The sequence below is a fragment of the Struthio camelus genome, chromosome 5 (assembly GCF_040807025.1).
Source record: "Struthio camelus isolate bStrCam1 chromosome 5, bStrCam1.hap1, whole genome shotgun sequence".
Lineage (NCBI taxonomy): Eukaryota > Metazoa > Chordata > Aves > Struthioniformes > Struthionidae > Struthio > Struthio camelus.
In genome coordinates this window covers 35,625,413-35,649,066 of record NC_090946.1, presented here as the reverse complement: position 1 = coordinate 35,649,066, position 23,654 = coordinate 35,625,413, and positions in this window count along the sequence as shown.

Here is a 23,654-nt window from a genome sequence, read left to right as displayed (position 1 = left end):
CTGAAAGAAAGAGTCTGAAAAAACCTACATTTCTCCTGTGCATGTGAAAGCTTGAATGGAAGATTTGAAAGTGACATGAATTACAAAATGCTGGCATCCTTTGATGACTTTCCCTGGTCTTTTATCATTTACTCTGCATCAAATACACTGGAGTATTTATACTATATCATCTAGGACTATTATATATAGTATTTTTGTATATATAGGACTTTCAGTAGACTATAATAGCTATAAGTAGCCTGTGCTTTGCTAGTGCTATCTGCAGTTCACGTGATAAACTTACTTTTCCAAGTTAAAACTTATGTATGTTATTAATTTGATCTCTCTTCATCTTAGTTACCTGCTCAAACTGAAAGGACTTACAACCACTATGTAGGTCTATAGCATAACAATAACTACTCTTACTGCTAGTTTCTTACCAAGGATGTGTACCTTTATGTAGTTCATTCCTTAGGGGAATCAAAACGCTATCATTTTTCAGTAGCATTTTGTGAACCTCTTTCTGCTTCCCCTCAGCTAACTTTCTTTTCCACGCATAAGCAGTAAGGAGGAAGTCACACTCTCTTTTTTATTTGTTTGCTTCTAGAGAAATTTAGAACAAAACATAGTTTACCACTTCTAATGTTTCACTGAAAGTTTCTATTCAAACTGACATATTCAGTTGACTTTATTCACTACACCTTTACCTTCTTTGAAGAGAGTGATGCTCACTTCTTCAACCAATTGATCACTTCTACGTTAGACCATATGACATGTTAACGCTCAAAGAACACCTCTAACTTGACGGTTTATGGCACATAGATATGGGGAGGGATATGAAAGCTGTGCATCCAAGATGCGTTAGACACATCTTGGACGTGTCCTAGATAGCTAGGCCACTTACTCTGGTATTAGCCTGGGACTGAAATCTCCCATTTCGGGTAGTGAAAGGAGCTGCAGGCTGTTTTCCAAAGGGCTGCCCTTGGACCAGGTGACTGGATTCTGAGTGTTTGCCAGTATTTAGTGTTTCCTATTAGCTGTCTTTGCCAGGTGCCCTGATTAGGGCTTTATGCAGTCAACTAAGAGAGGAAGCATCACTTAGGTAAATCTGGAGTACCATCCAGAGACCTTCAGAAGTCTGCTCCTCTTCATTAAGCTCCTGATTTGTCTGGTTTGCCCTGTTTGGGCCAGAAATTTAATACTGACATGTGAATAGCCGAAGTAAAACACTGACAGAGGTGATCTGATTCTGTCTCTCAATTATTTGCAGCAGTGGTAAGTATAACTTGAACATTAAATCTGTAACCTAATAGCAAATCCTAAAAAACTAGCCAAAAAGTTGCTATGAAGACAGCTGGAAATAAAGAAACTTCATAAGAAACAAAGCTTTCAATTTGATCACACAAATATGAAACACAAATACTGTCTTTATTTATGTGTCTATAGTTCACATAATGAACTCTACTTGCCTACTACAAATGTTGAAGGATGTTAAAAAAAATCCAAAAATACAAAAGAGGAAGAAAGGGCCCTTTCTGTAAATTGATTTATTTTAGAATTGATTACACTGAGGTTTGGAAGAACTATAACAGCAGAGTAGGCAAATAGGTATTAAAAGCAAATTAGGAGGGATTTAGAATGGTTCTGTAAACTAAAATGTGTAATGGGGAAATTAAAGGCTGACCACCACACATAGTCGTGCAGAATACAGAAGAGTGAAACAATTCATTACCGTTGTTTCTGGGATATATCGTGTTAATGCATCCCAGGATACTTGTATACCCTGGTACCTTGGAACAATGCTACAGGATAGGTGCCAAGCCTTTTAGTTTATTAACTTAGTCTACCTGCCATCAAAAGACAAAAACAGAATCTGACACTTTGGGGTTAGCTGATGTATTTAAATTCTTCCTAACTCTATCTTTGGTTTATTTTATTTATAGTTTCCTCTTACCATTGCTTTTGAGTGAGAATTTGAAATAAGCTTAATCATTAAAAGGTTCCTGACACTTTCTATAAAAGCAGTAACATTCGCTTTTGTTGTAGCTTCTGTTGCTGAAAGAGTTAGAAGCAATAAATATTGAAGCTCAGGGAAAAAAGACATGGAATTCATTTCTTGGAATGACTTCTACATATATTGTAGACTTTCAGTACATAACACTGGTCTTTCAGTATGTTTAATACAATACAGTTGGTACTAAATCTTCTTACCTGCTGTAACATATATTGCTAATTAAACAGTTCTGTCCTGCTCAGACTTCCATTTAGGTCTTTGCATATTTCCTTATTTCTGCCTGCACACTGAATCAGTGATTTGTCACTATTCGCCCTTTCTGATGCGAGTAAAAGTGAGCTGGCCTAGAAAGAGACAATAGTTGGATACCAGCTGCCATGCAGAAATAGTGTGGAGAGGGAGCATACCAGAAACAAGGCATCCAGCCATATCCTAAGAACTGGATTTTTATCTTCTAATCCTGTTAATTTTCGGTCTTCAGATTTTAGATTCTATGCTTGCTTTTCCTCTAAGAAGCTTGGGAGGTGTAAGTCGGAGCCTTGAGTTCATGTTATCTGCCCTCGTGGAGCACATACTTCCTCAAAACTCAGCTCTGTGCTCTGCTACAGCATATCAAATATTTCTACACCAGAAGAGCCACTCTATCCTGTGACTTCAGATAAGTCATTACTGTCTGTTTGCCTGATGGGAATAAGGATCTAATGTGAAATTACTGGGAATAAGAATACTCACATCCTTCATGTAAAGCATAAAACCTTAAGCTTATCCAAATGATGTAAGACCTAGGAGCTAGAATGTGTTTACTTTACTCCTCTTTTTCAACAATCCTCAGTTCTGTAACTGTACTTTAAGACATCAATAAAGTTGATTTAAAAAGTCAGATGTAAATGCAGGAGACTTTAACTATGGAAGAAAACATCACTCCAAAGATATTGAAAAATCGTAAGATATAAAAAAGTAAAAACTTAGAATGACAAATCAAGAGGGATTTTATAATTCCTTAAAGAAATACATATGAATAATCTATATTTAATAAGAGATGTTTCCATATGCTTTCTACATTGATTCTTCTTGATAATGAAAAAAGTCATTGACATTTTATTATTTATGCAGTTTATTCAAAAAATTATATATTTTATTTTTGCAAGGAAGAAGATGGTCAAGATATTAATTAATGCTGTGGAAAGACTAGTTCCCATGGGTTTCACAGTGCTTTTCAAAAATTACTGAAAAGAGAAACTAACTAGAAAGAAATAAACTTCTTCCTCTTTACCCTATTTTTCTGCTAAGAAATCACTTGGTATATTATGTCAGGTCCTATCAGTGTTGGACAAACCATATAGTGCAATATGACTGATGTCAGCTGACAAGAGATGCCACCCAGCTGTTTGTCAATTTGAGGGTAGAGGGAAAAGAAAAGAAAAAATGGATTTGTCCCAAAAGGTGGGAATGCACATAGAATCACAGCTTGCCACAGTGGTCATCTTTTAGTAGTTGCAGTAGGGTGCTAAGGATTGCATGTCCTTTCATTTATGAAGCTAGACCCTTCATAACATACTGGAGTCATAAAAGGGAGGAGAGACTGAAATAAACTTCTCTGCTTCTTGTTTCCTGATTTGTCTCACTGCAGAGAACCTACCCAAAGCTCATGCATTTATGTCCTACTTCAAAACCTATTTTGAAAATGCTTCAGTGAGACTTCAGTCAGCACTTAGGCTTTGCACAGGTTGCCCTGCACAGAGAAAATCTGTACATTGTACAAACGTAGCTTCACGTTTTTCAGTGACTGTTTGAAGCTTTTCACCAACAACAAACATACTTTAACATTAGCACTCAGAGAAACATAAAGTAATTAGCTTATGAGTCACTCTACTCAAATTCAAAGAAGAGCTCTAGGCTTTCAGTGGCATATTATCAGTTGCAGAAAGCTATGATTTCACATTATTGCTAATGGTCTAGTTAGTATCAGTGACTCAAACACAGGTTGTGTGTGAATATGGATGCTACATGCAATGAGGCACCGCAGTTCCATCTCGTTGGCAACTGAGAATTGACTCTCCTTAGTGCAATTTCACTAATTCCAAGCAGAGTGGAGACAAGGGGACACAACCACAGAGCAGCATTTATGTGTCAGGATTATGATTCTCATGTCAATTCTCTTTCTGGACATGAATCATTAAGTTGGTAAGAGTAAGTTATCATGGTATTTAATAGCTGTCATAACACATGAAACAGCATTCATGTTAATTAGGCACAAAGTTAAAAAGAAAATTATAACCGAGTTTTATTCCTTGCCAAAAAAGCAAGAAATTTCCTCATCAGAGCTATAGCTACTCATCAGCTTACTGCATTACACCACTCAGAAAGCTTTTAAAGATATTTTGCTTTTATGGAATAAATGTGCCTTTACTCATAAATATCGAGGTACTTTGCGCAAATACACCAAGCTCTTTAGCCTTCTGACTCCTGAGAAGTAGGCAGCCTTTGTTTATGTTGCCCACAGCACTGCAGCATCTGAGTTTCTCATAACAGTTATTCAATATATTGTCATAATAACATAGTATAGCAGCTACCATTTTTTCCTAGTTACATAAAATAACTTAAGAAAAACAAAAGTTAATGTGGCCTGGTTAATGAAGCCATTAAAAGAAAACTATGACAGAGCTTGGCCCTCAGTGCAGAACTAGAAATCAAAAAACAGTGCTTTTAACATTCACTGGGAATTTCTCTTCAGCAGCAGACACAGAAATAGAACTAAGCAAGCACTCCCTGCTTCCAATTACCTGTTTTAACCACTAAACATACTCCATATCCGATCAATTTTGACATGTTCATCCCACACAGTATATGCTGCAATGCCTACTTAAACACTGTAGGGATAACTGAAAAACATTAGGGCAGTCACAGCTTGCATTTCTCTTGGCATGTGTTGTAAAGAATTAAAGATCTTTAGGTAGCTTTAAAAATACTTGGCAAGGTGATGGTTCAGTTTATAATTTATATATTTATGGTAGCTTTCTTCTCCCCTTATTCTCAGCTAATTAAGAGCTCGCTTGGGCAAACATTACTCATAGTAGTTAAGCTTCCAAGAGCAGTATAATTACTTCCAATAAGACCGCGTAAGTAAAGAAACTCTCACAGCATTGGCCATAGATATTATGCATATTTGTGAAGAAGACTGTAGTTACCAAAAACATCCACAAACTCTTGTAGAATAATCCATACCTGAAGCCTCTTAAATAAAAGTCAGACAAATCACTCGTAATGCATAAATTCAGTGATGCTCTTCTGATTTGCATGTAGTCTTGAGCAGATATTACTTTTTTTATCTTGCTTTTTTTCCCAATAGATATCTGGATATGTAACATCGGTATGATTGTTTTGGTATGAATATGCACGATCACTAATTTCAAATTAGTCTTCCTAAACCATGCTGTTCCACTGCTTAAAAATGTCTTTTTCAGCAGTGTTCCTATCAGCCAAATAATTTGCTAGAATGTATTTTGTGCTCAAATATTATATTACAGGGTCATATAATAAAAAGATAAACAAACAAATAATATTACTAGAAAGGAAATATAAAAATGTTAACACAGTAAAAATATTCACACTTATAAGTGTGAATGCATGTCTGTAAAAATGTCTTTGAAGTATTGCCAGTCTTTTCCTAGAATAAGGGAAGAGTAAATTTTTAAAGACTAAGAAGTGATTCTCTAATTAATTTGCCTTCCAATGTTTATGCTAAACTGGGTTTCTGAACTTCTGTAACATCATGGTTTACAACAAGAAATGTTATTAAATACCATAAAAACATTTCCCTTTATTTTTTATTTTGAATATTTTTTTTTAATTATTTTTTTCAGACATTACCAAGCAAGGTAACCTCATAAGAGGCATTCCCAACCTGCTAAATGCACGCATCTTCCTATTTCACCGTAAATTTCGAGTCGTTGAATATGAATTGTGTAAAGACTACTTATACTGTTTTGGAAATATATGCCCATAGCATGCATAGTTATTGCTCTAACAAGAAAAAATGTGCCTTCTCTACTAGGCAGAAGTTCCTAGCTACAGTAGCGTTAGGCAGCATCATTGGGACACTGCTTGGTAAAGCTGAATAAGCCTTACTTCTGTTATATCGTCTATCTTCAGAGCCATTAAAAGTAACATTGTAAGCTGTATGTAGCTGTCATATCAAGAGGAAGTCTTATTCTGATTTAATTAATTTTTTCTGGCAATGAAGGAAGACAGGGAAGGGAAATAATTAAGCCTTTATAAGTTATTCTCTTCTGATGTTAAATCATCATTCAAGGGGAAAAACCTCCAAAGTTTTATCCTTCACTAGGCCTTTTAGAAGACTATTTTCTCAGGTTCCTGCCATTTATTAATGTGTTGATTCATTTTAGCAGGATTAATAACTCTAGGGGGTCATATTTCATTTCTGCTGAATTCCCAGCGTGCAGAAGCTGTTTCAAAGAATCCTTAACCACATAGTTACAGATGAACTATCATCTGAAATCAGTGTGATGTATTTAAAATTGAAGGCAGCTGCAATGCACAGATTTAGGTTAAATGGCTTGGCAGATGCTCAGCTGGCTATCTGTTTGGAAGTTTTTCACCCAGAAGTGGTATGAATAGGCTGTTCAAGAGTACTCAAGGCAAGATCCAACAAAAGTTAGAAACCCAGAACTCACTTTTAAGGTATATGCAACAAAAACAGAGCCTAGAAGCCTGTGTTAAACTCGCACACTGTGTAGATAATTAGGCACCTTAGAATGGCACCCAGAGCAGAACAATGAGCAGTGAGATGCCTTAACTCAGTGTTGTATGTATATAGTTTTCTAGTGCTTGTAGGAAAGTGCCAAGAATCTAAAATCCTGATTCTATGCAGATATAGAAAAAAGGCTTTTTTTTCCCTTGGCATCCACTTCTTCCACTCACTTCTGAAATTAGGCAGAAAAGTCAATTCTCAAACATTGTTGATAGTAGTAGCTTGGACATCACTTTTATTTAACTTATTTATTAGTTTGTCACAGGGCTATACAGCAAATAAGCTAGAAAGCTGGTTTAATTTTTTCACTCCATGTACTGAAATTTACATTCATTTTTCCCACTTCTGTGCCTAGTTACCTGAAAAAGTCTATTCAGTATGCTTGTTTATAGTTATGTAGGAAATAATGTTGCAACCCTAGCAAACTTGTAGCAAAGCTACAAGGAGAGAATGGGATTTACTTTTAACACCAAAGCAATTTCACTCACTCGATGCTCACTTTCATACCTACATACTCACAAGAATGGCAAAACGTGCATTCAAATGGTCTCTCTAGCATCCTGCCAAGATGTGTACCTCCAGGTGATTTGACCAGGATCTCACGTGATGACCTGGGGAAGAAAGGAGACTAGTTATCCAGTCCTTATTACATCTCCTGAGTTTTCTTTAGGCTAGCAGCAATGTGCTGGTTTTAGACGTGCATTTTTGCACCATTTAGGAGTTTACAGGGATTAGTCTCTCCATTGTGTCCCAGCTGGGTGAGTCATTAGGATTTATTCATTGTGCGTTGTCCCCTGAGCTGGGTGTCCTGAGAAGGTGAACAGAGTCAACGTACACATTTCTTAACAGCCCTTACTCTGCCATTCCTTCTACTGCTTCCATACCCACTCCACCCTATTTGTTCTCCATTCACACCAATCATAATGTTTCAATTACAGTTCTCTACAGTTGCATGGGCATACATAAGGAAGGAAGATGTGGGGAGGAAAGGCAAGAGACATTTTCCATCTGGCCTGCTGGAGTTCTGCAGTCATTCAGAAAAGAATTAAAGAAAAATTCAGACAATAAGAAATGAATGACTGGTTTCATAGCCTAATGACTAGTATACTTGGTTTTCCTGAGTTTTGCTCTCAAGACTGTATTTGCAGTCCTATTTCTACATCTAGTCTTGAGGCTTTTATTTCTTTAAATTAAGGATAGAAAAACTGGTCCAGTTACTCGCACCAACTTGGCACCGAGTGTGTGTAAAATGGATATGATTGATATGCATTTGCTATTTTGGATTCAGTCTGCAATGCAAATGGGTAACATCATGTGAATTGCAACTGCTAAACACCTGTTCTGGGATTGAACATAATGGGTCCAGCATCACATAAATTAACAAGGGCCTATTGTGTGCTAGCGGCCCAAAATTTGCACATACTCAGAGCTCATTTCATGTTAGATTGCAGTCAAATTTATACTGTAGTAGCAAGGAAGAGAACCAAGCTTTTGAAATGTGTATTTTACTATCTTATTTTCCTGTCTATCTGCTTCTATTTCACTTGTCCCTCTTGCATGCACACATCCTAAACATACGTGTTTCTCCTAAACATATAAGAGCAAACACATTTTCACTTCATAACCTCTCTATGCAGCTGAAAATGAGCATTCCTAATTCCTCTACCAGGCAAACTACTGTTTGGCTGCATGTTTCTTTTTTTGCCAATAAATTACTTGATTACTTTATAATACTAAAGACTATATGGTTCAGGGAGTGTTAATCACACAAAAAGTGTATGGTCATAGACATTTCTTCTCCATCTCCCTGCATACTTTCTAAACTGAAAGTTTTAAGACAATACGCAACAACTCTAAATAGTAACAGATTCCTTAAAAATCACAGCTTGTATATGAAACTATAGCACTGAAGCCAAAAGGTCTGAACTTAAATTTTATTTTATAGTTATATACAGTTTTTCATATTGAATGGTATCAGTGTTTTACAAACAAATACATACAAGAACTATGTAGGCATTCTCAGCTAAGAGGAGGAATGTAAGTAAGAGAACATTATAAGGGTAGGAAGCATAAATTTTTGTCAAGGATACCTCTAAAAATACTGCTCTTATGAAAAGTTCAATTGAGTCCTTGAATAATTTACCTATCTCAGAAGCAGGAGAAGCTGAGTAATATTTGTTGTAAATTTTTTCTGTTTACAAATAATTCATGCAATAAACCTTTATTTTGCAAAAATATATGTCTTCCCAAATATTTACAAAGTATCCTACGTCAATGCATTTTATCTGATGGAATATTTCATGTAAGCAGTGTCAATACATTATCTTAGAAAAATTACCCTTATTGTGTACCTGTGCAATACCTGAGGTCTGAGGCCTGGCCTAAAATGGCACCGCTGTGGTGGGTGGGGCCATGGGTGGGGTGGGGCAGCCATCAAGGCACGTGGGTGCCTCTACCTCCTGGGGGCCCTGAGGCACCTGTTGTCAGTGAGGTGCTAATTGGGGCAAAAACTATAAAATCCTATAAGAGGGGAGAGAAATTCCTTTTCCTTCCTCTCCTTTTTCCTCTCTTCTCTTGTGAGGGAGGTTCAAAGATGGCTGATATAGAAGCTTTTTGTTCCTTGAGCCTCTGCACTTGGTTGCTGGTGCTGCAGCGTGGCAGAGCTCTGGAGGCTGCTCACCTTCCTGCTTGGGGGGCTCCCTGGGGGCTGCAGCATTTGGTGTATGTGGGGGTTTTGACCTCAAGTGGCATGAGAGGCTTTTGTTGAGGTGGCTTGAGGAGCTATGCTGGCTCCCTAACTTTACTTGTTTGGGGTTTTGTGGGTAGGGGGTTATTGCCTTTCTATTTGGGACCCCCACAAAGTAGTCATACTGTAGTTATCAGTGTACCAGCCTATATATGGTAATAGATAATTGTCAGTGTGGACAAAAATTATCTGAGAGTTTTAGCAGTGGACTTAAGTGTTAAAGATTCTACCAGCAGCAAGGGCTGTTTCAATTAAAATATCTCAATGTTAATTTTTTTCCTCTATTACTTAGGCTATTTTTTCCTTCTGTGTAAGTATTTTTAGAAATCATCCAAATGTGATGTTAATGGTGCTATAAACAGGCCTTTTGTGTCATGAAATACTGTGTTGTTTAATAAATAACCAAAAGTGATTAACTTAAAAGTATTTCTGCTACATAGACACACCAGGGTTTAGAGCAAAAACCTCAAAGCTTAAATTTGGGCATCTAAAACTGCAGAGTATCAAAACAAAAATTACTTATTCCTCTCAGTCAGTGAACACCCATAACTACATGAAAGTCAGTGCAAGTTCAGCCACTGTTCTTAAGTACTGCTAATATGCTTTCAAGTGTACTTTTTCCACTCACAGAGCGGTGGTCCTGCTGCGCTAGCTACGGCAGCTGCGCAGGCTGCTGCCCTGTTACACTGCTGTTAGGAACAGGAATGTAATTTAGTGAAGTGTGATGAGTTTCTGTCAGCCTAAATGGAGCTGCCCAGCCCCTGCGCTGCTACCTGGCACTCTAAGCAGTAAGGAGCAGCAAGAGCAGATTATGGCTCTGTGGTTGCTTGCTCAAGCTAGATGGAGTCCCCTTTTATATTCCCTAAATACGGAGGCTGTAACTGATTAGCTGGTGATTTTTCTTTATTTGTGGCTTCTCTTGTTCCTTATTTTACTGAGAGCAGAACAGGATATTGAGCAAATAGCACGTGTTTTGGCTCATGTTTGGTCAGAAATCTGCAGATACTAATCTGCCTTACCATCTTTTAAGTACTCCTATGCAACTTTGACTGTTAAGCTGAAGGAATATGTTTCACAGAGCAAAACTAGGAAAATACTGATGTAACAGGACCTTCTTTTGATATTATCTCTTAATCTGTTTTCTGTTTCTTCTTGTATCTTGAACTATCCTTGCAATATTCTTTTTTATATTTGCTTTAGTGTCCAGTAGTTTTTTTAGACTATTAAAATAATATGCATGGTAATATTAATGTGAATGCTTTGTACTTGCATCTAAATGTGCGTCTTCCAGTTCTGTGTCAATGGCAAAAGTCTGGAGTGTAGATTCATTATAAAAACTGAATTTTGGGAGCCATTTGCAGATGATATATGACTAAGATCACGTTGGGATAACTAGAAAGTTGGGCCTTCTGATTATTCAGCTGCACAACTGCTTTGGTAGGGGCTCATTACTGAATTATTTCTGTAATTTCTTTGAAGTTAACTATTTCAAAAACAGGTGATGACATGGAAGCATATCAATGTTCTGTTTTGGCCAATGTTAAAGCCTAGTAATGTTTAGTATGCAAAGAAAGTATTTTTATTAATTTGTATTAGAAATAAACGTTATTAGGAGTACAGCTTACTGAACAGCACAGTGTGCTCTCATATTAATCACCCCTGAACAGACAGTGTTAGCTCATTCTATTTGACTTGAACAAAACTCCTGCATAGGGTAATAAGATATTTGAAATTTGTTCCTTAAATTTTAAGAAATGTAAGCAGGCTTCTACAAATTTCCTGGAGTTCTGTTTCCACATAGACTACTGCAGGTGCTGTTTCTTTCAGTCAGTGGCTGTATTTAGTGCTGTGCTCCATGACATTCAATAAAACTATCCAGTAAAAAGGTGATAAAACTGGTATTAACCTCAGACCACTGTAGAATAGAGTTAATCATATAAGGGTCAATGACACTGATTACTTCTCAACAGTTTACCTCAGGATCAAAAGTAATGAAACGAACAGTGATTTGAGTGGGCTAGAAAGACCTGTCTGTGTAATATACTGCTGTAGCAAAAGGTTTATGCTGTATTTTAAGCATTGCATCTGCCACTCCTTCACTAGGCTCCTCAAAGTGACCAGAAGAACATCCAGCTCTCCTCAGCCCTATATCAAAGAACTGTTTGGTGTGATGTTTGATTACCAGTTCTCTGAAATTGTGATGAATGTGACAAGGTCATTAATATTCTCATTTAATCTTGCTTGTTTGCATATAAAATGGTCTTGTGCCAGTCAAGTTGCTAATGAGTTCTACTGACAGTAAAGGTAATAATAATTGTAAATAATTCTTCATGTATTGTTGAACTGACAATTCATTCTACTCACTGTTTGACTTTTTGTTATATGTCCTTCTCTCATAAAAAATCAGTGTTTATAACAGTTCTGACTACATACAAGTATGAGGTCTGATTTAATATATGAAAACAGTTTCTAAAATCTACATGGGTTGTTTTATATATACACACAATTTTTCCAGTATGCATAACATGTTTCTATGGAAACATTCAATGCCGCAAAGGCTAGTGAGGAAAAAATTGGAGTTTAAAACAAACAGAAAAGGACCAAGTTAGGAAAAAGTGGGGAAAGGATTACACTGCTAATGAAATAATTTGGTACAGAATAGTAAAATAAGTTTTTTCTTTCTTGAGGATTGTTTCTTGTAAAATAAAAAGGAAAGTGACCATAAGGTGCTAGTTTATGGCTTGTTACTTGCTCAGGGCTGTACTTCAATTTGCTATTACCCCAAAAATAGCATAGGAAGTCATTTAAAAGCAACTGTTCTCTTAGTTCCCCTCCTTTTCTTGCTCTGAGGGACTTGGTTATTTAATGTTTTTATTGCCACCTGTAGCTCACTTGAGCTGATAGGAACACAGATGAGTGTTACCTTACCCTGTTCTGTGCTAAATTCCTCTTAATGTAGAGTGCTAAGTGAATAGATTATATATCTCGGATGTGCTGTGGCATAGGAAGTACCCTTGTCTGTCTAAGCCTTCTTTCTTGGAGCCCTGCTGCCTTTAAGAGCAATGCACCAATACGTTCCCTCCTCCAAATATGCTTTTCAGGTGCTTATACACTGTCCAAAAGCTTGCTGATGTACAATAAAACCTTACCTTCCAAAATCTGTGTCAACAAAGCCTCTTTAAAAAAAAAAAAAAAAAAGGTTCCCATACCTGGTGAGTTTGCAGGTTTCATCAATGCTTTGCAGAAGCTGTTTGTCACAGGCATGATCCAGGCCATACCTCTGACTACCCTCAGTATAAAGCTACAGTTTTCTTCCCAAGAAGAAGAAAACTTCCCAAGAAAACTTCTTCCCATGAAGAGGTTTTGTGCTTGCTGAAGCCTGAGAAAGATTTTTACCTTTACTCGGCTTCCCTGTCAGATTCCAGTGTTTCCTGATAAGGAGACCTGAAGTCACCACTCCAGACTAGTTTAGCTTTGTGTAGGTCAGAGCAGTCTTTCAGTTGCGTAGAATTGTGGCTGGAGGAATTTTCTTTCAGTCTCAATCACTCTGGGTAATAGGTGCTAATTCATCATCTGCCTCTGAGTACTGATTCTCACTTATGTTCCAGATGCATAAGTAGATTCCTCCTCGCTACCCCTGTCTGCTGTAGTTTTTCTTGGGTCCCAGAGCCTGCCTTGCCATATTTCACTTGCTCCCTGTATGTGAACAACCAGTATGCCTTGCTTAAAGCACTGTCCCTGCATCCTCCCCTGAGCTTCGCCTACAGTATTCCATCCTGCTGAGGAAGTATTCAGTTGTTTCCTTTGCAGAGTTTATTCTCTACAGCCAGTCCTCAGGTTTCTAGGAAATCATCCCTCTTTCAACTTTTTAGGATAGATTCTTCTCTCATCTCTTGGATGGTTTCTATAGCACCATGTTTACTCTTAGCTTCCAGGTCTCATAGCGTCATCAGCTCCTTCTTGGCTTCTATTGCCTTTTACTGTTGAATTCCTAGAACTGGCATTTTTTGTTTGTGGAAAGAGGGGCCTGCTACGTTCAACAGCTGAATCTTTCTGCTACTTGGTTGTGCAAGATATCACTACTGTACAGGTTCTGATGCTTCAGATCCCACTGGAGCTGCAAGTTTGACCACACTATAGCCTGAACTGTCTCAACATCTCAATATCATCTACATAGACATTAGAACAAGTGAGTTTTTAAGTTTTTCCTTGGTAGTTCCACCTGAGATAGGTCTAAGGTATGTATTTCAGTCTAATTTCTTTAACATAAGACAAGAGATGGATCAGTGTGCACTGTCTAGAACTGTACTGCCTGTGCTTCTAGGGCAGCACAGCTGCCGTGTCTGACATATATTATATGCTGCAACCAAAGTAAGACTTGTCACACCTTCCTCTCTGCTGCTGCCGTTTGATACATGGAGGGAAATGGAAGGATGCATATCAGTCCCTTAAATATGTTTGTGCTGAGGGACAACAATGTAGCCTGCTCAAGTGAGTAAGGAAATGTTTTGCAGTGCTTTACTCGTATGTTGTCATGCAAACCCAAACTACTCATGAGTCATGACTGATATTTTATTGCAGCATCAATTAAGTGAAATAAGTTACCTCTTTGAAATGATTCAGTGGATGTTGGGTTAGTGTTTCAAATATAGATTTCAAGTCAGGCTACAGTGAGCAGGAAGGTGAATTTTTTTCTCTTTTTTTTTTTTTCCCCCTGAGAAGAACAGAAGGCTTCCGTTCCCTGCAATGTGGTTTATCATCCACTAATTTCTCAAACAGCTTAACAAGAAGTGGCAAGCTACTGCAGCACTCATTGAAAAGGAGGTTTCAGAGATGAATTTGGATTTTGTAGGGTCAACATAACAAAGAATAACGTAAGGGGGAGAAAAGTTGTGATGCTCAATGGAACAAATTAAAAAAAGTGCAGCATGGATTTTATAGCTTACCCCTCAGCTTTTACTTCATCTCTTCCTAAAATAATTAAAATAAAGAGAAACAGATGCAAGTAGGCACTACATGTGCTATCCAGAGTGCTTTTGGTGGGCAGCCCCTGTTATGCTCTAAAGTTGCCACTGAGTAATAATAGATTCAGTAATCTGGAAGTTACAGAATGTTTTTGCTATGCCATTAGCTGAAAAACTAAATGGCAGATTAAGTGCTGAGTGCTGGTCTCACATTGATAGACTGCGTCTTGGAAATGTCTTATATAATGAATCAAGGTAATTCCTACTTGAAGTGATACCACTGAAGGGGCAATTGCATAAGAAATCTTCCTGTGAAATTCTCCAAAATTATTATTCAAAGAATGACATATGTTCTCAACCCAGTGGGAAAAGATCCTTTCTGGCACTTATCCTTAGGTTCTAAAGCCATTGAATTATTACAGAAGGCTCGTTTCAAAAGAAATATGTTTTGGTTTTGTAGCTGAAAATTGCTTTACTACTATCTACGTTAATTCTTTGAGAAGGGCAAAAGCAGTTTGTTTTCTGGAGGGAGAAGAGAAGGCAAGAAATAGACTGCTTTTAACGCTGCTTGAAATAGTGGTAAGGAAAAGTGCTTAGGAAGATTATATAGCTACTATTCTCACTTAATTTGCTATTATAGATAAATTGCTTCAGGTTTATTTTTATTTGACAAAAACAGTATTTAACATAATACTGAAATGAAAAGTAAATCTGATGAACATTGTGGTAGTTAGTCATTCATCAGGCATCTCATATTACTTTAATTGAATAGCTAACAACCAAGTGTCTTCATAGCAGTAAAACAGGGAAACTAGATATGATCGCTATAAAAAAATCTCATTGGTTTATAATTCGCTTGATTGTGATGATGGGAAAACTGATCCTCATCCTATAGTCTTTACTCCTGAAAAATGACTTTTTCCAAAGAGCACAAAAGTGACTTAAAACTACAGTTATGGTTAATTCACTAGTCAATTTTTCTTGTCTAGAGCTTTGGACATTGCTTGAATTACCTACTAATGCTTGTAACTGTTTAATGTAACTTTTGCTTTTAAGCATCAGTACATGTGTATTTGTGTACATATTTGACTGCTGTGGTGCTGTTATTTAGTCATACATATTTGGAACAAATTAATGCTTATATGTATATAAAACAAAACATATTGCATACTTACGGCTTAGTTTGACAACCTGTAATGGGCAAGAGTACCTCTCATCTATTTTTTTTTTTTTTTTACCTTTTTTCAGACAGTCTGATAGCTTGCTTGTATAACAATCAATATGCAATGCTTTCAAAGGAGAAAAGCCATCTAAATAGCCTCAGCATTCAAGATTTAAGTTATCTGACCTTAAATTGAGCCTACTGAGTAGAAGACTGAGAGATGACTTGATTATTTTGTGAAGTGACCTGCTCATGGGCACGACATGTGATACACCACTGTTTTTTAACCTAGCTGAAGAGAATAGTTAGATCTGCTAGTGAAAAGCTCAAGTTGAACAAATCCAACTAGAACTAATACATAGCTTCTTAGCAATGAAGGTGATTAAGTACTGGGCCAGCTTAAAGGCTGGTAATAAAGCTTATCAATACTTAGCATTTCTTCAGAAATATTCTTTGACATTTATGTTTTATTTAGAGGAAAACAGAGAAGAGAGAAAGGTAAATTAATTAGGTTGATGCAAGGTCTTTCTTCTCCCTGAAGACTTGAGTTGCGAATCATATTTCTGTTTTCAACCTTGATGAAGGAGGAAAGCAAGATAACCAACAAAGTAGTGAATCTGTGCAGGAATTGGGAAAGTTTTTTCTTTTTTGATTGCAGTGGGTGACAAACTATGAGTTACTGTTTTGAAGAGAAGCAGAGGTGGTTCTTAGGTGCCAAGAGATTGAGTCTTGCTCATGTGTTCAGTATCAAACTCATTGTCAGGTTTAGGTTCAGAGGAGTTTCTTTCAACTAATTTAGCTGTGGCTAAGACTAGTTTCCTGCCCTCTGCTGTAACATTGATCTCCTGTCACATTCATGGGGATGTCTAATCAGTCCCTGTCACTCTGTGACATTAGATGTCTATTCTATTCCCTGGCTGAGTTACGCAGCAGTTTCCTCTCCACAGGACTAAAGCATCCTAACTCAAGCAATTGGGTTCAAATTGTAGTAAGTATCTGGATTTTGATGGTGTGATACACAAGAGGTCAGAAGGTTACCTGATCAGCTCTGTCTTGCTCTAAGTGTTGTGACAAATCATGTTTACCTTGTTTGAAGAATTGCTTGAATGTAGAGAAATTTTACAAGAGAGAGGGGGCAAGAATTCTATGCTGGGCTACAGAGCTACGCGTACTTAATTTGTTCCAAATATTCTGTGATACAGATTTCTCACTGACATTTACTGAAAGCCTACTGCATGCTCTTTAATTTTGATTTTGCAGTGGTTTTGATTATTTACCTGTGAGTCATTGACAGTGACCTGTCTGACAAATGTCATAGCATAGACTTAGAGATGTTTATATTAATAAGCATGGTATCTGTGGTGTGAGAGAAAGGTGAGAAAAAAAATTTTTACTTGATCAAATAGCTCACCATGAATAAAATGTCTGACATACAGCACTTTGCATACAGAAGTACTGCTGATTTCTTTTACTAATTAATTTAATTGTTATTAATATATGAAAATGACCTCCAGTGTATAGATTCTTCCAGAAAACCAATTTTGAATAATAGCTGAGGTTTTCCTTAACAGTAGATCAGCAATTAAAATGAAAATTTTGCTGCTGGACTAGAGAACAGCATTAATTTCAAACTCATTTTGATATGGGACTAGACACTAAAGTTGTACGTTAATGTGTCTGTCTCGTGACAAATAAGCAGTTATTCTAATTAGTTCACATGGATGGGTAGATGATGTTCAGGTGCTTTTCTCTATCTTATAATTTTTCTTGGTGCTAAAATTTTGTGAAGCCATGTTCTTTTGAAGAATCCCATTTTGAGTCTCCTTGCACCTTTCAGGTTAAGGTGTATATAGCTCATGTAGTGATTTCCATTCAAACGCCACATCTGTGATGGAAATTTTTCCTGATTTTGCTATAGGCTGGATGGATCGTGCTTCAAAGCCAATTCAAATAGTTCCATGTTTCACTTAGCAAGTAATTCAAACCGCTCCTTTTTTCTTTTTTTGTAACTGATACAGTGGCAGATTTACTTGCCTCTATCTGAAAACTACCCACCTCCTTTGCCATATTCAGATGACAAGATAAAAGTTTCTAAAGTGTGATGCATCTAGGATGCTACTTAAAATGCAATCATCATGAAATAAGTATTTAGTCAAACAGCATCTGGGATGCTTTTTCATTTGGAACATCTTGAAAAACATTAGAGAAGAAATTCAGGAAAGCGTAGTTACAGATGATTATAGATCAGGAGAAATCAAATTGAGTAAAAAATATTTTAAACTTGTCAAAATAAAATTATGCTCTGAAGGGATTTGACAACTGCACTAGGGCTATTTGTCCCTTCTAAGCCTATTCTAAAGTATGACCCTTCATAGCAGTTTAGGAAGGATTCTTATGATTAGAGTGGCTGGGGGCAATCACTTCAGTGCTTGTGGAGTATAATAAACCCTGGAAGGGGGGTTCTAAACTGGGGGACTGTATTAGGAAGCAAAATGCAGCTCCAGGAAAGAGGTCTGTGGACAAGGAAAAGATCTTGAGGAAACATCCCTCCAGAAAGTTCAGAATAGCACACATGAACAGGATAGGGAAAGAGTGAGCTTGAATGGGAGTCAAGGAGCAGAGGATGTATTTGGTGCATTTGATTCACATGACTGAATAGCACTGCCAGCCAGGAGGTGAGGGTACCATGCTGAGGCATTATATTTATCAGCCATTTGGGGTTTTATTGGTAGGGGGGGTGGGGATGGGTGGGAAGGGTGAGGACTGCTACCTGGTGAGTCAGAACAATGAACTGTCACCCTCACCCCCCTTCAGGTGGGAGTGGAGGGGCTAGAATTCATCTGGGGATAAAGAATTTCTCTGAGGGAAAAGTAAGCTCAGAGCACAAGGGATTTGCAAGAGTTGATGGCTGTGGCAGAGAATTTCATTGCTATGTGCTTGTTTTGCTGTCTTGAAAGAAGTTGTGTTTTTCTATCCAGCTGCATGGGGAGTCACCTGAAATCAAACTGTCACAACTGCTGAGAGAATAACTGTGGATCAGGAGAGGCTGAGGCAGAAAAAGATAGTACCGTGATGTGCGAGGATGCAGTGTGCTCTTGATCTAGAAATTGTTAAAGAGGATCTACACACCAAGGGGAAAAAAATCTACTTAATATGTATTAATATTCCACTAAGAATAATGGTAAGGATGAACTACATGCAATGCAAGAAAAGTCTTAATGATAACTAAGGAATATAACATATATGAAGGTAATTGATGTATAGTGCCTCAAATGACTCACTAAAATTAGATTCGACAAAGCAATGGGAACATGCCTACCTTAGCAGGCAAATAAATGATCCAATATCAAAAAGTTCTCTACTAAGCTCTCCTTGGAATAAACTCTAAATGTCTTTACACATCTTTGAAACTCTTCCAGAGTTTACCCTTTGCCTAACCAAAGCAAGGAGCTCAGTGCACTTCATCTGCAGTATTTAAAGCAGATTTAGTAGGTCTTCTGGGAATATTTTCTCCTGAAAAGTTACTGTGCCATTCTACACACCATGAGAATGCCATGAGTCCTCACTACTTAATCTGAATTTTGAAGTGTTATGCTTAAGCAGATGATTTCACTCACTAAATGAATGCATGTTTCAAACCATTGCTGCAGTGATACTTTAACTCCGTACACTAGTTCAGTGCTTATCTTTTTTTATTCTGTAGTTCAGAGACTTTTCCGTTTCCTGAAATAAGGTTAATCTGGGTGTTTCTATGAATATTCAGAGGAAGTATGGGACCAATACTCTGCTAGAATTGTGCATGGTATTGCAATGGCATCCATGACAAGGCTGAAAATAGCATCACATACTTACAAGGAAATGTTATTATTTAACTATTCAATAATGTCTGAATCACATGCTTCAAGAAGGATTAATGTTTGAAACAAACTGTTTTAATTTTAAACCCTTTCAATCTGTAAAATAATACAACATAAAATATCTCTTTCAAGGAAAAAAGCTGGGAATACTTTACCACTACCCACAAACAGAAGAAAGGAGGGCAATACATAATTAGTAGCATATAGAGAAATACACCCATCTTCATGGAATGCAAAAGGAAGTCCTGATTAAGTTTTGTAATCAGTGCTTTTCCAACAGGTCTGTGAATCCTGCTGATTTAATACAGAAATATCTTAATTCTTCAGATTGTGTTCTTGATTAATCTTTCTGTCTGGAAAATCACACTGTTTAAGATGCATTAAATATTTTTCAGTTACTTTACTTTCCCCTATCAGCAATCTCACATTTGCCACAGGGATTTTAGGAAACTGTGAAAGGAAGAAATGACAAGACAATCTCTGTTAAAATGACATTCAATAGATAAATGGCTATCTAAAAAAAGTGTAAGGAATGTTTTATTTGCTATAATTCGGTGTTTTTCCTTGGTTTGGGGTTTTTGTTTTTTAAAATACAGCTTTAGTAATCTAATAATTTAATGACACGGAAAAAGACTTGATGCTAGTAGGGTTAACTTAGGGGAGAGCTTTTTCATCTTTGAAAGGAAATACAGAAAACACTGTAGTTTATACATTTTTATCTCTGGTTCAAAACACTGACTTGACAAAAATTTATAAATTGGACTTGTTTCACTTAGATATGCTTATTTAGTTTATGTTTCTTTCAGGCAGAATGCTGTCACCCAGCTGCAGTGTTCTTTGGGCCAGCCCTGAGGCAGTGAATGACAAACCCTAGTCTGTGCATCTCCAGAAGATGAGGGGACTATAAAAGGAACCATTAAGCTTTGCCTTATGCAGATGCACTCTTGGTCTCAGGTCAGTTATGTGGCATGAGTTAAAGGCACCTCAGGAAAAGGTGGTTTTCTGGTCCTCTTTGACACAATTCTGTTGTAGGATGGAGGGTGTGATGCCAGTGCTAATAGCCAGACTTGCTCTCTGGTTCTCCAGTGTAACAAGGAGCTCACTTCACTGCTCAGTGACATTAAGTGGGCTCTCATGGCAGATGTTCTAATTTCCCACAGTGGAAAAATGTAGCAGTGTTATTGCTTAAAATAATCTTTTGGAATCTTTGAAGGACTAAAAGGACTAGGGGGCATTCTCATGTCATTGCAGAATGATAATTCACTGTAGTCAGGATCTAAATGAAAAGCCCCGGAGGTTTCTTTAGCACACTTCCGTCTTATGATCAATGAGTAGCTATTGTAGTTGCATACGTCCTCATGAAAATATGAAATGGAAGTTAGCTTAGTGTAAGATATGTTCAGATGTGAATATAATTTGGTACTTTTTTCCACCTAAACTATTACAATAGGAATTAAGTTTACAGCTATGTCCCAGCATGTTTCTCACGTTTGTGAATATCATTGAAAGTGAGGAATCAAAGGGGGCCCATATCTCCGGAACAGGTATGAAAGAATCAGTCGTGTTTTGAAAGAATAGATGGAAAGTATTGGGAGTTTCCACGAAGAGAAGGAAGTTCCAGATGTGTGCAGAGTTGATCCTCAGCCACTAGTTTTACTGTGAAGAAAAGCAGTTTCTTCTCTCTGGTATCTTTCTCAGCCAGTAAATAAGACAACACAGGAAATTGGCTTCTAGTAATCTAGAATTGAGTCTTTCAATGCTCTGAAGGCATTATGTAATTTTCAGTAGTTCCTTTTCAGTCATTTAACCATTAATTTTCTTCTAGAAATTATTTTTTGGCAAATAAAATCGTAACGTATGTGTCAGAGTCATTGGTGCAGAATCCATTAAAGTCCTGAAGGCACATCTTACTGGTCTGTGCAAAATTGATTTATTATGCTGTTTCACATGAAAAATTTACACCCTGTAATTGACCTGTAATAGACTGCTTTGGATAAATGCTTGAATACGCAGTGCACATGGTATGTAAATCTGAGCTTCCCTTGGGATTCTAATTGGACTTTTCCTGGAAGGAAACACTAAAAAGAAAAATGTTACTTAGCATTTGTTCTAAACCTGCAGTTTGATACCTACAGTTGGAACAGTGAACCTGGAGCTACGCCTTGCTTTTCAGTGATCTTTGTGTGTAGAGATCTGTGTTCTCTCATTAGTCTGCTAAGGACAATGTCTTTACATAGTCAGAAGGATCTATCTGAGAAGAAAGGATTTCACAACCAGAATCAACTCTCACAATTTCGCTGCAGTTAAGGCAAATCAATCTTACCAGGTTATACTTTCTGTCTTGCTTTCTTTTTATACACAACTGCAAACTTTTCTTTTACCAAGTTGAATCTTGATGATAAATTTCAGGCTTTGCATGCATATTTGTGGTAGTCCATGTCTGATAGTTGTCTTGAATGATATCCTACTCATTCCAATGGGTATAAAGCAATTCTTCACTTTTCGTGCCAATTATAACATGCAACTGAAGATGGTACGTTGCTTGTGACCAATCCACGAAGCAGGGAAGAAATGCACAGAAGAAATATGAGCTTTTACACTACTGGTATTTGAAGTACAGTTATACAGACAGGGGAAAAAATGAAACTATTTAAAATTACTTAAGCTATAGTGAATATGTGCATTAAAGAAAGCTGAAAGGACAGTGAAGAGAAATTAGGTGAGTCCAATCTTCAATAGTATTGCATGAATTTTTCCATGCGTTTTATGTTTTAGAATCTACCTTCAGTGCAAAATAATTTTTTTCATGGTATTTTTTTTGCAGCTGAACTAAATCAAATGTTTATTTTTATGAATACTGTCTGTTTTATGAAACACCATGAAAAGGCTTTTATGAATTTGTAAATGTAAGGTTAAATTGTAGCAGTACAGATTGTCTTGATTTTTTTAAATAATGTTCTACAGTAAGGACAGTAAAAGGGTATGACCCTTTTTCTGGTATCAAAGATTAAAAAGTGGATACAAAATATCCACATAAATACTTCAATGGCTTGATTCCAATATATTAATGTTGGATTTTATCAAGTATTGCTGGTAAAAATTACAACTTTTCTGTTCCAACAGTAGTTCTGACATTTTAAGGTTGAATGCTCTGAACTGGAAATATCTTATTCTAGACTTAGATGTGACAAAATATTTGTATTGATTTTTTTAAAACACTTTACAGATTTGAAATATACATGATTAAAAGTCAAAATATTATAATGGTATTATGTTAAAGTTAATACTAATAACATTGGACTGAAATTTCAAAGTAAATTCTCATAAGAGAACGTCAAAGCTGTTGCAATTTCACACACTTTGATTTGGTGTTATAGAATTTCTATTGGGATCAATGTTTCAAAATGCTGTCATTGACTTCAGTGAGCCTACCAGTTCCCCTGGAGAAGGAAATAAGGGGTTATTTCTTACTTGCATGGGAGGAGTTCTCATTGGAGAGCTCACAGACCATAAGCTTTGGCTGTTAGCACTTTGGATGCTTCTGCTGGGAGTCTGTCAAATTTCATGGAAATATTAACTTTATTAATTTCTGTTCTGAATGTATTAATCACCATTTTCCAAGGTACATTTCAGCTTGTGTGAAGTCAAAGGATTTAACTGTAACAGTGCTATTTTCTCAATGTGTCAGGGTCAAATCTACTTTAGAGATCTGTTCTCAGTCTAGTCTGCAGATCCAGCTGCAGAGAATCCAAAGAGTATTTCTGAGAAAGTCTTCATTTGCCTCTCAGCAACCTTATTGTGATATCAGTGAAAGCAGCTGCCCAGTCACAGCTATTTGTTTAGCTGAAGATTGAGATTTCATGAGGATGGGTGGGGGGGTGGGAAGGTTATCATTTGACTTGGCAGACGGCCAAGAGTTGATGTTTAAAATATTAAATAGTCCTATACTAATAAAATGACTCTGAAAGTAATGTTTGCCTGCTTATTGTAAAGGCAAGCCACTTTTTATGCAGGAAATTGTTTGTCTTTTTCCTCTATATGGCCAAGAGACCGGGAGGAATAAATGCAGCCAGTTGCATGCAAAAGTAAATGAAGATCAGGTGTGATAAGTCTCTTGTATCCAAGCCTTTCCAGGATGAAATTTTTCTCATTTTATTGTCA